Here is a 17,325-nt window from a genome sequence, read left to right as displayed (position 1 = left end):
AGTAAAAATAGTTGGCCATCTGCCCACTTTTTAAAGTAAATTTTTGGTTTACTATTTTTTAAATTTGGATTTCTAATTATAGTTAGCTCTTCATAAATAGTTTAGCAGAGCTGGGGAGAGTGTTAAGCACTGCTTTTCTGAGCCTTTCCTCTCTAACAAGTAACCGTAACCTGGCTCTGACACACCTCAGCTATCCAAATTCCTACAAAATCCAATATATTTTTGTAATTCCCCCTTCTTTGTTCTGGAGTCTTAGGTTTTCTCCCCAAACTTTCTAAGAGGAAACATTCCTCTTACCCTTGACCCTGGCAGCAAATCTTTGTCCTTCTCTCGCCTCCCACCAAATCCGCTAGTGTCCTCAGCTGGACCTGCGGGCCATCAGCTGGAGAACTGCAGGTGCTGTGTCATCAGAGAGCTATTCTTTGATGATGTGGTCAGCCTTGCTATGGTTTCTAGCAAGACAGTCTTGGCAGGTTCATCTTGCCAATGCGCCAGCTCATACAGCTGTAATTATAATTGAATCCACAAAGCTGGATTTAGTCTTCCAAGTCCATATATCAGCCCTAGTTACTGTAGTTTTCTGCTACTTAAGCACATTTAATTTACAAACTACTGTGCACGTTTTATTTCCAGTGGCTTTTGAGATGTGTGGAAGAGTGTGTGTTAGGATCAGAGATCTCAAAACCTAAGCAGCCATACACATAAAAGAGAGGGGAAAAAAGAAAAAGAAAGTATGAGAGGGTGGAGAGTATGTGCAGACTTAAGAGTCTTAGGCACTAACTTTTCAAATGACCACACCACCACTGCTCGGGATCCCTCAGCCCACAGGCCAGATACATCTATATAACTCCAGCTAATTTGCCAGGATAAATACTGCTCTTCCTAGTGGTGACAATAGTGTGAAAGTACAATAACATGTGGTGGTGAATCACATCCTGAAGCTCTTCTTTGGGGCATAAATGCTTTTGTGCGACCAGCAGGGAACCCTAAAAAAAAAACCACCAAAGCCAAAACCAAGACAAACCAAAACAAAAAAACCCTCAAAACAAAATAATGATCCAGAACTTATTTTTTGCCACTGGAACTCCCTTGAAGTTTTACACTGATATCATTATTGAGGAAGCTTACTCCTCCTTACTCACAGCTTTCAACAAATCCCTGGGGAGCAAGCCTTGCCACTCACTGGTCTTATACCTTTTCCTCGAATGCCAGCTGCATGATTGCTCACCAATTTCTTTTGTGATCACTATTACTTCAAAGTACTGAACCCAGACTGACCATCTATAGAAAATACAGTTTTTCCAGAGTCCAAAAATCAGTTAATCATTTTCAGTTAATTTCTGTTTATTCTTTAGCTTTTAAAATTACTACCCAAATCACACACACATATGTATATATATACATTTTTATACATGTCTGTGTATATATATATATATATATAAAAATTCTGAAAGTGCCTATTGTTCCTGCCATTTCCTGAAAATCTGTCTTTTATCATAACCTGTGAGTTCATAAGAACAGGGACTTTCCTCTTATGCATGTCCAGAAAGTTTTTGTTGTTATTCAGAGTAACAGACACAATTAGTCAAAAAACAGGTTTTGGGAGAAAATTATATGGGGGATGAGAGAGGGGGCAGATGGAGAAGAGGAAAAAGAGGGTACAGGTGAAACTATCTGGCCAAAATCTGACATGAACAGATTTTGGATTATTTGATTCAAATACTTTGATATATTCTCTTCTAGCAGCTGAAGATCTTCAAATACCCATTCTCTTCTATACAGTGAACACTGAGTCAAGATAGCATTTCTTATGATGTCCTAGGCCTGAAGATTCCCACAGGACACCTTGGTCTTTGCATCATGAAAAATGTTATGGTTCTTCATGAGGAATGTAGCTTAACCAAGAATTAAATTTAAGTTTAACTCAAATATAAGTTTAACTAAGACTGACAGAGGAAATGTGGGAACCTAGGGCAGTCACATGAGGGAGCAGGATAACATTTTGGAAGCCCTTATTTCTTTGATATTTGGTCTATGGTTTCCTTTTAAAAATATTTTCTGACTATTACTACTAATAGATCTTTTCAAAGCATTTCATAAGGAGTCAGGTGAAGAGGAGGAGGAGGAGAATATAATTCCACATAAACAGTAGCTGTTCAAATTTTGGCACTCACAGTAGAAACCAAATGCAACTCTAACACCAGTCTTCTAATAAATAATTTTAAAAGAATTATAAAAAATAAATAATTTAAAAAGATCAGAGATGGCATTGTAAGACCTATGCCTCTACTGTCTGATATTCTGGCAACATGTTTCAGATTTTTTTTTCTTTAATGAAGGTAACAAACCACTGCTTAACTGCATTCTGGTAGGACAGGACAGTTAACATGCTGTATGGGGGCAAATAGAAATGACTTTTTTTTTTTAATCTATTAAAATGAAGGATGAATCATCAGCATAATGTGGGACTTTTTCCTGGAATCTGAATTAGTAATTTCACAAGGAGTTAGACTGAGTTTATTTAGACTAACCTACCAGCTTTTTGTGTACCACAAATAAAAAATACTTTACCCTGTTTATGAATTGATAGATTAGACATGAACCACAAATTTGTATTTGTATGTAAAGTAGCTTTGTGATACTATAAATGCCTGTTGCTCCTCTCCTTTCCTTAAATTCTGCCTGTTTTTCTTATCTTCAGTTGGGAGCTCCTCTAGGGAGGGACTTTCTTTCCATGAATGCTGAGAAGCATCTGCTGTCATCTCTAACAATGCAGATGATCAGTTGAAAACTGGTTTTGACAGAGAATTACAGGCACTTTAGGGGAGAGAAGTGGGAGAGAAAATAAAGGAAGAAAACAAAGACATCCCAAGCTTCTTCCCTTTCCTAATTCAGCAGCTAAAAATATTGACAAAAGCTTTAAGACTAATGATTTTAGATACAGATGCTAAATTAGTGTGCCATTAATATGCAAATTTACAAGTCTGATAAAAAGAAAAGAAGAAAATTGCAGTGTTAAGTCCGGGATCTGACGCGTATAGAAGGATGGAGACTCTGTCCACACCCCTCAGTATAGTGTGGAGAAAGGAAGGTGCTGGGATCTCCTGTCATCCTTTCCTCTCCCAACCTTAATTGTCCAAACTGTTCTAACCTGACATATGCCTGATCATAGCATGCTCTTTCGATCTGCCTTAATGGACCACGACACTGTCCAAAATCTTCTAATACAGGAGCAGCAGATATGTTTTCCTCTCACTTCACTCCCTGCGTGTTACACTGTTCCCTAGCACAGGCCTCTCACTGCACATTCAAGAGCCTGTGGAGGAAAGTCTCACAGGTCTGTCCCACAGAGGCTGATGGTCTCCTTCCGTGCAAACTACAGCACCCGAGTGTCCCGTACACCACTTCAGTCTTTTTTATCCACTGAAAAGAGGCCAGGCTGGGAGTGAGGATCTCAGTCTAAATATTTTGCTTATTAAATTCACTCAGGAAGCGTAGGACAGAGCAGCAGTCATATTTCTTCTAACCATCCGGCCTCAACCATCAGCAAAAGACTGTCTTTTCATTCCACATACTAGCAATGGCTTGTGAATAACCCTGTTGATTGATCCATTTTTAATAACCTTTCATTGTCACTTTTATGTATGATATGACTCTCTATTGTTACAGTTTGTCCATACTATATTATGCTTCAACTATGCAAATTTTAGTATATTTGCAGTTTTAGAGCAAATACAGACACATCTCAAATGAGAAAAGGTTTTCATCTTTCCTGCCTTAAACTCTTAACCGTGTCAGATATCAAGCTGTTATTTTGAAGATTTTTCTTTAACATACATCTGGCTTGCTCTAGTTTTGTAACAGATGAAGTGCACTTATAAACCTCAGTACCTGCGCAACTGTAATGTCTTAGCAATTTCATAATGAAATTCATATGGAATTTAGCAACCCTAGCCAGATTTGTGTCAGAATCTTTAACATGTTCCAGTTGCATGAAATACTAATTAAAGGCACTCATTGTTAACTGATATAAATAGTCCCCACTTAGCCCATTATAGGTATGGCTTGTAAAACAAACAATTATGTGACAGATGATACATGTTAACACAGAGAAATTCTGTAATGACATTTCTGTAACACTGCAACCTCTTCAACCACCATGTGTTCTACATTATAGGCTAAAGGGGGTGCTGATTGCAAAGGTGACGTACTTTCCAGTTTGTGACTTTTATTCTAAGAATAGAAATGCCTTAGAGCACCTCTGAATGATTTACATTACAAATTTAGTTCAGGCAATGAAATCATTAATGCAGGCTTGATTTTAACTGCTACATGTGTTTGCTATTCCATGCGCTAGTGCCAAACTGTTGAATATGCCTACCTACCAAAGAGCACCCTACCTAGAAACCGGGTAATCCAAGCAAAGGATTGTCTCCTATTTAGCATTTCTTTCATCCAATATCCATTTTCCCATCATTCTGCACTAAGAATAAAATTATGTGTACGAAACAGGAAATTGACTTTGAAATGTATATTTTTTTGAAAAATATGCCATTAAAACTCCCAGCTAATCATGGGATAGAAGCAATCTCCTGGCATTTGGATAAGATACACAGATTATTCAATTAGTCAAAAATGGTGTCTGCCTTTCCACTAGCCAACATATTCCTGTAACATTAGAAGCAGGTGGCCTCCTTACTCAAAGTACAAACATGCAGAAGTTGCCTAGTGCATTTGCCCTGCCAAAAAGTATGTGTTCTCGCATCTGTGGAAGTACAATCCTGTATTTAACCCTTGCAGCTATAGCAACCCAATAAAAAATGACCAAGGTACATATCTCATCAGTTGGTAGCTAATGAAAAGATGATCAAACTCTATGGACAGGACTATGAGCTATTTCAGCCATGACTTTCGTAAGGAACTGCTAAAGGTGGGCTTGGGATAACTGAGCATTTTTTTTTAAAAAAAACAATACACTTATTTAAATGCTTGTTTAAGATTAGGACTTTTGACATGTACTTTTAAAAAATCTTGGCCTTTGTGAACATTACAAAACAACCTGGTAGCAGACATCTGCCTCCAAAACAAAACTCTTTCAGCAATATGTTTCACCCAGCTGAGCTACAACATGTACAAGACAAAACCAAAATTTTGTGAATATTATAATGACTTATTTGTCACAGAAAGTGAAAAAAATAAAAGCAATAGAGAATGAATGATGCAAAACTTACACACTAAGGGAAATATTCTTGTCTTACATCACAGCTAGAAATTGGCCTGGATGAAAACCCTCAAGCTCATCAAACTTGTCCTGGGAGGAACTTTTTATCTAGATCTGGATCCAATTTTTTTGGCTTAGAGCTACTTTCTGATAAAAGTGTGGAAAGTCCTTTGTGGGACCTCACCCAGAGTACAGTGATTTAAGGGCTTTCCAAGTCCACTGGGCTGTCCTCTCTGACTGTACAGACTCCACCTATTCAGTTCTAGCAGAGATCAAAAAATAACATTTAAGTTCATGTTCTAAACTCAAAAATAAGATAACTTTAAGCAAAGCTTGTGCAATAACTGCAATATCAGAAAGTAAGAAGTCAATATGTAAGGAGGTTACTATCCAGAGCTGTGTAAGCACTCTGGAAAGATTGTGAATAACACTAATGTCTCCATGGCTAATGTTAAAAAAAGGTAACACCATTAATCCCATTTTAACCCCTGCTTAATCTGCCAGCCTCAAACAGACCCACCTGAAATTTTACCTAGTCGTCAGCAGTCTAATCCCAGAATGCACATTTGCTGCTGGAACATTTGAAGCCACTTGGATAAGACATTTGGATGATATTATTGTCCAAAAATGGGGATGTTCTCACTCTTTGGACTTTTTCCTAACCCTTTTTTTGGTTTTTAGAACACAAAAATGATTTACCCTAGAAATGTCAAACTTGATTCAATGCTTGCTTGGTGAAAAGACATGCCTTTGGAGCCTGTTAGAGGGTTTAGGTGGGTAATTGTAAAGTTATTGTTAGTTTTTTCCACATTCATGGCATACAGTACATGGCCAGCTCATGTTAATAAATACCTGTTGGGTAGATGTGTGGTTTATAAAGGCTTGATCCAAAGCCCATAGAAGTCAATGAAAAGACTTCCCTGGCTATAAACAGGCCCGGAGTCGGACTATAAATGTAAATGACAGGATGGAAGAGAATCTATCATGGGAAAAACAGAGCGGGAGAGTCATGTCTCCTGCAGCGGTTTAAGCCTTCAGCAGCAGACAGAGCAGGGGAGAGAATGGGAGGACACCCGTTGTCTGTGGAGCCCAAGTATGCCATGGTCCAAAGGGCAGAAAGGAGAAACAGGGTCTTGGGAAAGGGGAAATGACTGGAGTTCAAAAAATTTATTTGAACAGTAAAACTTAATGCTAATTATATCTGTTACGCTTACTGCATGAAGGAAAATAAGAACCATATAATCCATTTCTGATACTCTATACGTCTACACAAGCAGAAACATATCCACATCCCTTATGTACATAATCTATATAAAAGTCGTACCCTTGTATAACTAATCTATAGGTGTTCAGGTGCTCTTGAGCAATATGTATGCATTTCCCAGGCTGGATCTGTCTCATGTGAGTGTGTATGTTGATGTGAGGACTCTCCGATAATTGCAGTACCCAGCTGTGGAAGGAAATGAGCTGCAGCAGCAGGTCACCCTCAAATCCAGCTGCATGCCCAGCCCAGCCTCATCCTGCCATAGCATACCTGAACCCCTGGGAGCCCTGTCATCACCTGCCTGCAAACTATTCCCAGGGCCTTCTTCCTTCAGCTCTCTGAGACATTTGCATGCATCTCATGGATCTTGGCTGTAAGATTTTGCTAGGCAGCTGGGAGGGTCAGGAAGGTTGTGCACCCACTATTGAAAGCACACATTTGCCTTATTTTCAGGAGCAAGGCAGGTGTCTGCAGAATCAGGCTGTGAAAAGTCTCTGCTGCAAGACAAAGATCCCTTCAATATCATCTGTCTCTGTGCAAAGCAGGAACACTTCTGCATGGAGCCTAAGCTTGGAGTCTGGCTCTTCGTATATCTACAAAAAGTGTATATCTTTACTCACTGCTTATCATGTACCAATAAGCAGCAGTATCTCCAACCAAGTTCAAAAATTTTTTTCTCTCTACCTCTGCTTTTGAATATCTCTTTTTAGGGAAGAGACAGAGATCTGTGTGCACAAATTTTTGTTTTGCTGTGGGTGTGTGAAGTCCAGCAGTAGCTGGATGGTAGTTTGCCATTCGGAGTTGAAAGTTCAGCAGCCACCTGTGTCACATCTCTCCCTTTTTTGGATTGAATGGGCATTGTAGGAAAGGTGTGTTTGCTTTTTCTTTTTTGGTAGGACTAAAAATGGAAGGGAGAGTTGTCTGTGAGAAACTTGTTTCCTAGTGTAGTGAAGATGGCATCAAGCCATCAGAAGGTCAAAGGCCATTGGACAACTGTGTGGGATTTGTTTCTCACTCGATGTGTTTGGTTTTAAAATCATTTATTTCTGGAGTAAGTCATAGATATGGAAAGGGTTTTACCTAGGGGATGGTTGTTTCCCCATCCAGTTGAAACCACAAATGGACAGAAAGCTGGTTGCTGGCCAAAGTGAAAGGCCAAAGGCAAATTGTCCCATATTTATCCTTTACTGGGTCAAAACTCCAAAGCTGGACACTGACGGCAGTTCATAAATATTTCACTGCTCCAATCAACACATGAGATAGAAGGACATTGCATGTCAAGAAACTTGTTGACTCTTGCAGAGCACATAGCCAGCTGGCATGAATACCGTTATTGCCCTGTCTCAAAGCTGAAAGGCTGGAGAATAATGGTGCCAGATTTGTTCCTGGTTTAGCTAAAATAACACAGGAATCATGTTTATATTTTGATCTTGCTGTGGTGTTGCCTGTGATCCTCCACTGGCCATGTGATCATGGCCTGTTAATAAGAGGAGATTGAACTCTCTGGAGAGAAATATTGGCTGAAGGCTTGCAATTCCTGTTTCATTCAGGCTTCTCATTCATCTCATATATTTTATCCTCTCTTGTGCTTGCAAGTGCTTTGGGAGTCTCCAAGAGATGCTTTTTACATTGTGTATGGGATCTGAGCCCATACTGTCAGCTCTGGAGAACGGTGGGTCAGGCTCTGTGTAAATATTGACAGGCAAAATGTCCCAGAGATTGGTGAAAACAAGCCCTTGTATACCACGCAGCTGAGGACTACATCCTGATGAGCTCAGCTGCCTTTCTTAGACAGGAGCAGTGGACAAGACAGCTTGTTCTGAGATTGTCAGTGAATGTCTGTGTCACCTCCTTGTGTACATGTGGAAGGGTTAAAACTTCAGACGTCTGCCTCTTGTTTGGGATAGGAGATAAACAGCCAAGAAAGAATCAGCTATATGTTTTCCACAGAACACGCCAGTAGACAACCTTCTGGCTCTTGGTCCCCGGGGTGGCTTACTGCCCAGCATCCTTAGTGATCCAGAAACACAATGTTTTCCCAATACCTGAAGCAGTACAGTTAAATTTAGATTCTGATCTGCCTGGCAGACTGCCTGTACAAAAGCAAAGGGTTATGTGCATGCCAGCTGGTCCCCTGTGACCGGCTCCTACTTCTGGAAGGCAGATTTGCTTCCAGAAAGCACAAATCCTCTGAGGAGGTGAGTTGGGTAAGGCAGGGGCGTTTCACTTACACAAGGGAGCATGGCAAAATCAATCTCCCTGAAGATGCTTTACAACCCTATTCCAGGGCTATTCAGACTGTGACACAGGGAGCTTCCAAATGCACTGTGGTGGTCCATTTCAGAGTAACTTAAGAAATCACCCTCTTCAGCTATCTGTCCCCGGTTCTCTGCTGTAGGTTCCCTCCCCAGCAGCAATGGTGGCAACAGAACAGTGTATTTGGTTCCCCAGCAACTACCGTTGACTGTCTGGTTTATCAATTTAAGTCACAGTTGAGTTCAGTTTGTGTTAATGAGCCTGCTGATCTGTGAACTCTGGTAGCTGAGGAGGCTGTTCTGCTGTTGCTGCTTGTGGAGGAGCAGCCACCAGCAGTGCAGAAGGGCAGACAGGTGGGAGGCAGAACATCTCCCTTCACCCCAGCCCATCTTGCCAGAGGCTAGAAGAGGCCAAAGGCTCCCTCAAGTTCCCTGATCAGGTTCTTGCTTGATTTTATTTACTGTGAGAAAACGGACAAGAAATAAAAGAAAGAAAGGTGTGTAGGTACAGACTTCCGTTCTTGCTGGACAGAATGGCTGTATGGAAATGTGGCTGTGAATAAGCTGCTTCAATTCAAGAGTCTGAAGTAAAGTAGAACCACTCAGAGAAAGAGGATGTAGAGGAGAAAATAGTAATTCCTTTCTCTTATCTCTTGCTTACTCTCAACACAGGATATATTATCACCTTGCAGTTTATGTCACCTTAGTTAAACTGTTGCTGGTCTGGAGTTTTGTTTGTTTGTTTGTTTTTCTAGTATTATCAGGATCTTTGAAATGGACAAAAAGCTATGTCTCCTTTCAGTTCTGACCTGCAAAATCACTGTCTGATCCAGTTTTGTACACGTCCTGAGCTGAAAGTAAAGAAGGAGCTCCAGTTTTTAATACCTTATTGACTTGGAAAATGTGACTTGATTAAAATATAGGGCCAAGAAATGACACATATGTTGAAGAAGACTGTTAATGAGTCTGCTCCACGTGCAATGTCAGATCAGTTTTGAAACTCGGACTTTCAATACATACAGAGTAAGAGTCCAAGAGTGCAATGCATTAGTGCAAACTACAGCCCTGAACTTTCTCTCGTGGGACAACTGGAGCCAGGTTCTTGCCTAAAGTAAGGACAAGAACAGCTACAGAGCACAGTAAATTGGGACCCCAACCCTGAAGTGTCTCAGGTCCTACAGATATGTAGGAAAGGTAAATTGACTGATTAATGGATTGATCTCCCTCTTCAGAAAAATGCCTGTTCTTTTGGAGTTTCTTTGTACCCAACTTTACACCTTTTATAGAAGGCTATGCACTTTGGTTACTAATGTAGGATAACCTACACTGATGTACTTGTTTTCCTATGGGACGTGGTTCCACAGGGAAAGCCCCCTTGTATCTTCAGGTGGCCCCTAACAAATACCTAGCAGGCTCTTTCTCCCCACAGGACACTCAGGGGCTCCTCAGCACAATGGTTCTGCCTGCAATAGTGCAGAGCCGCGAGCCGAAGCACGGGACCAAGTGCTTCACAGGACCAAGTGACCAAGCACAGGGACAGGTGGCAGAGTCTCAATGCTTGGTGATCTTCAGAAGTTGTCTGGGCAGGGTGCTGGGCAAGCTGCTCTGGGTGACCCTGCTTGAGCAGGGGGTTGGACTAGAGGAACTCCAAAGGTCCCTTCCAAACTCAGCCTCCCAGACTGCAGAGCAAAGGGCTTCTTGCGGGAGCGAGCAGCGGTGCCCTTGGCCACCCGCTGCAGGCGCAGACTGCAGACATGCAAATCCCACGGCGTTGGAGGTGATGGAGGCTGGCAGACTGCCCTTTTTCTGCCGCAGTCCCCGTCCCCCGTCCCAGCCGGTGCATCACAATGTGCCACAGTGGCACCACAGTGACCCCGGCCACGCCCACCAGCGTGTGTCCCCCCGTGCGGCACTGTGCTGGTGTGGAGCAGTGCGGACAGAGGTGGTTCCCAGCCCAGCGTCACTGCCCGGCACAGGACACACATCCAGCCTCACGCAGGCCCGGGTGGTGCCTGGCGCTGCCTGGCACGGGACACAGCCTCACCGCAACCATCTGCCCGGCCTCAGCGCCATGGGGCAGGCCCACATCGGCGGCGCCCGCGGTGCTGTTGACCCCGCTGCCGCCACGCAGGCACAGCCTGGGGCCCCTGGCCCCGTGGCTCCTGGCGCCCGCCGCGGGCTCTGGCGCAGGGCAGCCTCCCGGCCCCCGCCGCCCCTCGGCACCTTTGTCTCCAGCAGGAGCCCCCAGCTTCTGCTCACCCTCCCTGCGCAGGTGACGCGGCACCAGCGCACGCGAGAAAGGCACCTCCTGCTTTTCCCCCACGCAGTCGCCATCGCCAGCTTCAAGTAAGAAGAGCAACCACAGCCCTCCTTCCTCCGCAGCACCACCTCGGCCAGGGTCTCCCACGGGAACGCTGCAGGCACAGAATTTCTCTGTAACAAGAGCAGGGGTCAGGAGAAGGGCACAGGCTCCTGCTCTTGTCCTCTTCACCTGCAGGCCCTCACCAAGCATGCTGCTGGCATCACTGCCCTGCAGCCACTTCTCCAAAGTCCTCTGCGTGGGAGCTGCAAAGGAGGCTCCTTGCTGCTGCCTGGCGCTCGGGGCCACCGTCCCCACAGCTCTGCCCCGCAACATGGGTCTTCATGGGGGACAGCTGGGGTGGCTCCCACGCTGCACACCCACACCTCAGTCCCGGCTCTGCCTCCCTGCAGATGCGGCTCCACCTTCTGTTTGAAGCACCGCGTGCGGCTCAGCGAGCTCTGGGTGCTGTGCACCGAGGAGGCAGCCGCAGCCAGGCCTGAGGAGGAGGACGAGGTCTTCGGCCTCAAGCGCAGCTGCACCCTCATCCTCGTCTGGCCCACCAACCTCTGTGTGGTGACTTTTGGGTGAGTCTGGGCGACATGTCCCTGTTTGGGTGAGTCTGGGCGACATGTCCCTGGGCCGTGCGGGAGCCCCTGTCCTGCCCCACGTGGCTCGGCCCTGGCCCTGGGACTCTGCCCACTGGGGCGAGAGCTGTTTGGGGCCGCGTCTGTCCCAAGGAGGAGGAGGAGGAGCAGTGTGGGCTGAGGCTGGGCCTCCTTTGTGCTGCAGGTCGCAGGAGGTGAAGCAGCTCTGGCTGGACGCGATGCTCCGGTAAGCTCTGCCAGGGAATTCCACCTGCTGCCGCAAGGCTGAGAGCGGGCGAGTGCTCCCGGTGGAGCTGCACGCAGAAATACCCAAATGTCGGTGGGGAAAGGTGCCCCCACTGCCCAGGGCAGCTCCTGCGCAGAGCGGCGTGACTTGCTCAGCCTCGTGGCTGCAATCAGCACCAACCCAGGGAGCTGCAGAGTGGTGCTGGGAGCCAACGCTGCGGGAGGCTCTCGGGGGTTGGGGTGCCGGGCAGTGTGGGGCTGGCTGGCAGCAGAGAGAGCAGCGAGGGCTGGGGGTGACAGAGCTCTTCCCGTGCCCTTCCCTGTACACACGCAGAGCCCAGGAGCCCCAGGAGCCAGGCTCACTCGACTGCCCTCCCTGCAGCTCCTCACCAAAGTCGTCGGCTTCTACGGTCCCGTAAGTGTCCTCACGCTTGCCGCTCTTTCCCAACAGCGGCTCACCTTCCCCAAACCCACCCTCGCACAAGTTTCTCACGGCGCCTGTTTGCTCTCTTGCCCAGGAGGTGTCACTGACTGCGGCGACCGTGGAGACGCTGATTTCGGTAGAGGTGAGCAGGGGCTCCCTTTGCCCTGCCTGGGCTGCCTGTGCACGCGGGCTCTCTGCAGCACCGGGCAGCTCCCTGGGGCATGCAAAGGGAGCAAATGCCTCGTGCCAGGGAGAGCACGGCACGGCAGACTGTCCCTGTGGCCACGTGCAGACCCCTTGTGCTGCACTGGGGCTGCTCAGGATCAAAGGAGCAGCCTGCAACTGTGCAGGAGGCTGTGGGCTGCAGGGCTGGTTTGGGGGCGCTGGCTGCAGCAGGAGCCTTTGCCACAGCCCCCGTGGCACAGAGGGACAGCCTCGGTCCTGCACCTCCAGCCTCTCCCCTGCAGCCCTTGGACCACCCCCGCTTTTCCCGGGAGCCTCTCACAGATGCCTGCATTGCTGGAGCAACATCGCTGGAGCAACTCCCTCGTGGCCCCCACTGATGAGGGGTGGCTCTATAACCATAACCTATTTCTCACAGGCTGATGCCAAGAAATGGCCCCGCTTGGACCCTTCCGATGTGGAAGAGGGACTTGGCCACTCGGCTGGTGAGTCTGAGAAAGAGCCAGAGCAGCTGCTTTCTGATATGCTGCTTGTTTCCTGCCACCAGGCAAAACCTCTGTGCCTCCAGACGAGCTGCAGGAGAACCTGCAGCACAGGGCTCCGCACACAGGCCAAAGGCAGCCTCTGCGCCAGGTTTTCTACACTGAGTTGGGCTTTGCTTTTGCTTGCAGCAGAGTGAGCGAAGGCAAGAAGGCAGGTGATCTCCTGGCCACTTGCTCGGCGAGGAACCTCTGCCAGCGGGGACTGCCCAGGGCAGCTCGACTCTGGCCCCAGGGTGGCTCTCTTTGGCCAGCCTCTGGCAGCTCTCTGCGGGCAAGATGGGGGCCTGCCCCAGCCAGTCCAGGTAAGCAAGCCTGGCCACAGAGGCACGCTGCTTCTGGCTTCTCGCACGAGGCAGCATGCCCAGCCCTTGTGCTGGGGCTCTCAAGAGAGAGGCGCTTTGGGGCTCCCCCCTCCACACACGCTGCTGACACTCAAGGCCTGCAGGCCAGGTCCCAGCCCAGGTGGGAACGGGGGCCAGCTCTGCAGCTTTGCCCCAGCCCACACCACTGGCACGGGAAGGACCTTCTGAGTGGAGACAACCCCGGAGTAGCAACAGGGCAAGCCCATCTGCTCCCAAGGGTGGATGGCTGTGGTCTGACAGAAGTCATCTGAAGGAATCTTTCAGCAGCATAAGCATCCAGGGGTTCAGCTGTGGACTGACAATGACAAAGAGCTGATCAGTATCGTCGGGTTAAAGATGCTTTTCTGACAATGTGCCCCCAGAGCTGGCTTTTCCAGCAGAGGCTTTTTTCTCTTCCAAGCAATCTCTGCCGGACATTGAGCCTGGCTTGGGAAGGAGGGGATTCAAACCTGGTGGCTTCATCTGCCCCTCACTTTCTGCTGGAAGAAAGCAGCGATGACTCCACTGAAGTCACTGGAGTTGCCCAGTCCAGAAAGAGGGTGCCTGGGAAATGCCAGGTGTAATCGACGTGGAGCGAGAACAAGATACTAACACAAACGAAGCAGAGGGTGCCCCCAAGTCAAAACCTGTCCATTTCTTCCTGCAGGAGCTCCTGGCTATATTGTATGAGAAAGGGCCTGCCACAGAGGGGATCTTCAGGAAGGCAATGAGTGAGAAGGCCTGCAAGGAGCTGAAGGACGTCCTAAACCAGGGCGAGAACACTGCCCTGGAGAGCAGACCTGTGCACCTCCTGACAGTGGTGCTGAAGGTGAATTCTTCGGACTTTCAGAGCACACAGCTCTCAGAGCACGTGGCTAATGTGCATGGGCCCTTGTGAGTGCCTCAACTCACCTCGGTGGCACTCCAAGCTAAAAGCCTACTGAAGCAGTGGTTCAGGCTCAGGACACTGTGGCATTTTTCTTCTCCATCAGATTGTCAGCTCCCCTAGTTCTGTCCCCGAATCCCTGCATGCCTATGGGAAACTCACTTCCTCCGCCTCCTCCTCAGCATTCTCCTTTCCTCAGGGGGACCACTGAGACCCAATCACGGTTATGCTCTCTCTCTGCTCACTGGCAGTGTTGAGAGCATCATCTAAGTACCTTGGCCTTGCAGGACTTCCTTCACAATATCCCCTCCAAACTCCTCATGGACAACCTCTATGAGGAGTGGATGCTCGCGCTGGAGAAGTCAAACCAGCAGGACAAAATTCACAAGCTGAAGGAGTAAGATTTTGAAGCAGTCCCACCATTTTGGAGGGCGCTCCAGCTTGCTCCCGTGAAGGCAGAGCGGTCCCTGTGCCCGGCCTCATGAACGTCCCATTTGGTTTATGTTCCCTAGGGTGGCTGGCAGCCTGCCCACAGCAAACCTCCTGCTGCTCCAGCGCTTGCTCGCTGTGCTCCGTCACATCAGCAAAAACGTGGAGACCAGCAAAATGGATGCCAGAAACCTGGCCATCTGCATGGGGCTGAACATGCTGAGCCCCGGTATGGACAACGTGCTTGTGCTGGCAGAGCAGAAGGAGAGGAACGACAAGGTCTGTTGAGTTCCCCCCTGGCTACTGCCTTTGAGGCAGCTCGGGGCCATCCCCGCAGAGCCCCCTGCCCTTGTCAAAGCTCAACGAAGCAGCACCTCTGAACATTGGGGCGCCCCGCATCAGGACTCTGTGCAACAGGACAGGCAAATCTCTGACAGCAATGGTTTTCTGTGTGCAGGTGACAGCCCTGGTGGCATTCCTAATAGACAACTGCCGAGCAATATTTGGGGAGGACATCACCTTGCCCTTCAGTGCCTTGGCCGAGGAGTCACCGGAGCACACCGACAGCTCCACAGGTAAGAGGATGCACTGATGCTTGTCCCAGGCCAGGGCTGCTGGTTTGCATTCTTTCCTTGGATATCAGAAGACAGAAGTCTGTGGCAATGCAGAGAGCTGCAGAGACTTTCACATGATATTGCAGTGGTTTTCTACTGGAACCATTTCAAAAGGACATCACTCCCATAACAGCATTCATTCCAGATGGTAAATGTCTGGGCACTTCTGCTCCTCACCTAGTTGCTATGGCCTAGAACTGCACTCTCACAGGACATTGCCCTTGGGGGTACTTGTTTTCCTATGGGACGTGGTTCCACAGGAAAAGCCCCCTTGTATCTTCAGGTGGCCCCTAACAAATACCTAGCAGGCTCTTTCTCCCCACAGGACACTCAGGGGCTCCTCAGCACAATGGTTCTGCCTGCGACAGCGCAGAGCCGCGAGCTGAAGGCAGCACCCCTACTTTGGAGCTGGAGCAGCCCAAGGGGAGGAGCAGCAGTCTCAGCAGACCCTATCCTACCTGCATCTCTGCCCCTTCCCTGAGGAATTTCACGAATGACGTCAGCGGGATGGACAGGTGGTTCTCAGAACCTGACCTGTCCTTCCACAACCACTTGGAAGGCAGGGAAAGGGAGCAGGAGGCGAGCAAAAGTGATGGCAAACTTCCAGGTCAGCAGTAACAGCTAAGGTTGGAGAAGGAGGCCCTGGAACAATACCCTTCAGTATTGCCTTCACAATTATCAAACAGCTCTCCATGCCCAAAACAGCCTCCAGCTGCTCCCTGCAGAGCTCCTTTCCTCATCTGATGCCTCCGTCTTCACCAGCTCCACACTACTTTCACCCTCTCCTCCACAAAAGACCCTTTAAAACAGGCCCCGGCCTTTTTCCATCAAGTGCACTGAGGACAGCAGGACACCTGGCAGAGCGGGTTGAAAAAAGGAAAGCACTGCATGTCCTGCTCTTTGGCAAACTGCAGGAAAGGGTGCACAAAAAAACTCAACAGCTGGAGGCCTGGGAAAACATGAGCTGTCAGAGCGACAGCTCCACAAGTGCAGACAATCAGTTCTCCCGCACAATTGTCTGGGAAGACAGGCCAGACAATAAAAGCTATTGCCTGTGGCATATCAGCAAAGGCCCCATGTCAAGTCAGCTGAGGAAGTGTTTTGAGAGGAGGGTGGAGCAGAGGAATCCTGGAAGACTACCCCCTTACGAAGAGCCTCCCCAGAACTGCCTGATCACGGGAGTTCCCTCTGCGGCCTCACAGTGCCAGCCGTAAGATCCACCACGTCCAAGCAGGATGCTCTGCCACCCTGCCCATGCACCAGCTGTGCTCAGGGCACAGCAGAGGTTTCTCCAAGGCATGTGCTCAGGGCCAGAGTTTCTGCACGGAAGAATCTGGAGGTGGCAACTGCAATCTGCAAGGTTCCTGCTGGAAGAAACTCCCCTGGGAGTTTACCTGTGACCCCTGCAGCTCATCAACTGGGAGCCATGTGTGAATCCTGTCAAGGACCCAGCCGAGGGGTTACATTCTCGGGCACCCAATGGACAGGAGGACAGAAAACTGCCCAAATCTGTATTAGAGGCAATCGATAGAAAACAGTCCCACACTTTCGTATCAAAACCCTTGAGACCTGTCTGAGGAACTTTGTGGGCTTTGGAGGTCATGCTTTCCTGGATTCCGTATTCAAGTAGCACCTCTGCATGATTTGCTGGAGGAAAAGCTCCATATGGAATTGGGACCCTCAACATCAGGCAGCATTAAGTGCTTTCAAAAAGGAGGTGCTTGCTTAACCATCGATGGGACTCCCCAGCCTGCACGCCCATTTGCACTACAAGTAGGCATAGAGGGTAAGGGGTGTCAGTAGGGATTATGGCAACAAAATGTGCAAGGCGGAAAGGATTACACCATTGCCATAGGCTCTAAGTTTTGGCAAGGGTCCCAGGAGAACCACACTCCCTTGGAGAAAGTGCTATGAGCTGCCTAAGAAGGGCACCTAACAACCGAGCCATTAACGCAAGAAGGGAAAAAAGCTATGCGCGCCGAAAAGGATTGCAGGCCCTTAGAATGCAGCTACCGAAGAACTCTTATTCCCATT

The 17,325-nt window shown here is 48.0% G+C and overlaps 1 pseudogene; it reads left to right on the top strand.

The window, feature by feature from the left end:
* The first annotated feature begins 10,193 nt into the window (after positions 1-10,193).
* On the top strand, positions 10,194-16,822 carry LOC112985070 (T-cell activation Rho GTPase-activating protein-like; annotated as a pseudogene).
* The last annotated feature ends 503 nt before the right edge of the window (positions 16,823-17,325 follow it).

Source organism: Dromaius novaehollandiae, chromosome 3 (assembly GCF_036370855.1).
Source record: "Dromaius novaehollandiae isolate bDroNov1 chromosome 3, bDroNov1.hap1, whole genome shotgun sequence".
Lineage (NCBI taxonomy): Eukaryota > Metazoa > Chordata > Aves > Casuariiformes > Dromaiidae > Dromaius > Dromaius novaehollandiae.
Note: the sequence above shows the minus strand (reverse complement) of the source record. Positions and strands in the feature narration are given on the sequence as shown.